Genomic DNA, 2,078 nt, shown 5'->3' with positions numbered 1-2,078 from the left:
GGAGCGCGCGCCCGAGCGGGAGCCGCAGCGCTGCCGGGGGCGGGGCCCGGCGGCAGGAGGCGGGGCTCCGCGGCGCGGCCCCGCCCCTGCTCCCCGTCGCCTAGGCGACCGGCCGCGCGCGCTCCCGGGAGACTGCGCGGTGCGGAAGCCTCGGCTCGCGCTTAGATAAACAACCTCCTCTGCCACGCAACAACACATTACCCCGCACGCCCCGTCGAACCCCAGGGCCTGCGTACTGGGCATGCGCAGTTCGTCTGCCTGAGCCGGGAACCTGGTCAACTTGAGAATCCCACGCTCGGCATTGGGGCGGAGGCAAGATGTTAGCGGGGCCAGAGCAGTCTGCAGGCTTTAACGTGAGGCTGAGAGTGAAAAGAAGAAACGGGCAAGGTCCAAAAGGAGGTATTAGGGATTTTGCTTGACACCACCCAGTCTCTCTGTACCCCTGAGGGCTTTGGTGTTTTCTTGTATAAACATGAAGAGAAGCTTTTTTAAGAGGGCGCAGATAAATACAACGGAGTGAGCCTTTTTTTAAGCATCAGAACACTGAAGGAGAGGACATAAGGCCCCCAAAGCCACTGCCCTAGGCGGCAAAGGCGAGTCCGCGGAAGTCAGGCCCACGCCCGGTGACGTCGCCGGGGTCCCGCCCACCGCCTCCAGCCCCGCCCCTCTCCAGCGCCGGACTGGTGTCGAGCTCTTCCCACGCCCTCTCAGCTACGGGCGCCTGGAAAACCGGGAGAACAGAGCTCCAAGCCGCAAAAGAAGGCCCAGGGCCACCTCATAGCAACAGCTAGCTGGGGCACCTAGTAGGAAGCTGGGATTCATTCCAACCAACCAGATCACGTTTCTGTACCCCATGGTACCATTCTCGGCCAATAGAGAGCCGCTTCATACCACGTGATGCCCATCCGTCAGCCAATGAGGAAAACTCTAGTCGCAGGATCAACCAACTTACCTCCCCTCGCCTGGCCAAGCTGGGCGTTTGTTCCTGAACACTCTCTGCCAACCAATCGTAGGTGAGCTGACGAATGACGGAGGCTCGATCTGAGCCAACCAGGATTCGCGATTCCCTTGCCACCTAGAGCCGGTGGTATGGAGACGGGGCCGCTGGTGGGATCCGGGAGGGGTCGGAGGATGAGGGACCGGTCGCTGTGCCCTGTGCTGGCAAGGAGCAAGGTGTGTTGCAGGCTAGAGTGATGAATTCAGACGTTTAACGTCGTCTGCTTGGCATTCTGCCTAAGTGATGGGCTTGGAAATGGTGCTGAGCGATGTGGGCTGAATCGTGGGATGAATAGAGAAAACAGGGACTTTTGTCTCTAGGGTGAGAAATTTTCTGGTACTTAAGGAGACGTACTGCAGCAGTTGGCACGGATCTTCTATGCGTGCCTCCTGAAACATTTTTTTTTTTTTAACTACTTAGTTATAAAACTTACCGTTAGGTCTTTGTAGCCTTGTATGTTACAATGTCTCACGCCCATAATGTTAAATTTAGGAGAAGTTATATTCCCAAGTACTCATGGATTATATTTTGTAATAATGGGTTATTGGATTTACTTGATTTAAACTATGTCCTTCTCAGACTAGTCTACGCCCATAAGTTGCTAAATCACATTTCTCTGGAATAATAAATTTCTGCAGTTCTTACGTTTAGTCGTGGCATACCTCTTCGCCCTTTCCCTTCCCTACAAGGTCATCATGTAGAGAGGATTTTGATCTGAGTTTCTCGAAAAACCAGGTGTTCCTTTACCGTCTTTTCTGCCAATTATCAAACTACTACAAAAGTGTACTCAGATTTAACAGTGTTCTATTGCCCTGTCTGTCCATTATATTAGAATGAAGAACTTAAGTTTGCATTATCTTGCTGTAGTATAACATATACCAAGTTTTGGCTTAAAATAATTGAGGGCAAGTGTCCTGTCAAAAAGTGTAGTAAATATAACTCAGCCTTTATTTCTTGATTAAATATCGTCAAAGTATGAGAGGTAATATCTGAGCTTATGGAATCTGCAGATAAAGCAAACTGCAAAAGAACTAAGAATCAGAGGAACGTTTTAAGAGCATCGAAACTAAAGAGAATTCTA

This window comes from Panthera uncia (genome assembly GCF_023721935.1).
Source record: "Panthera uncia isolate 11264 chromosome A1 unlocalized genomic scaffold, Puncia_PCG_1.0 HiC_scaffold_16, whole genome shotgun sequence".
Classification (NCBI taxonomy): Eukaryota; Metazoa; Chordata; class Mammalia; order Carnivora; family Felidae; genus Panthera; species Panthera uncia.
Note: the sequence above shows the minus strand (reverse complement) of the source record.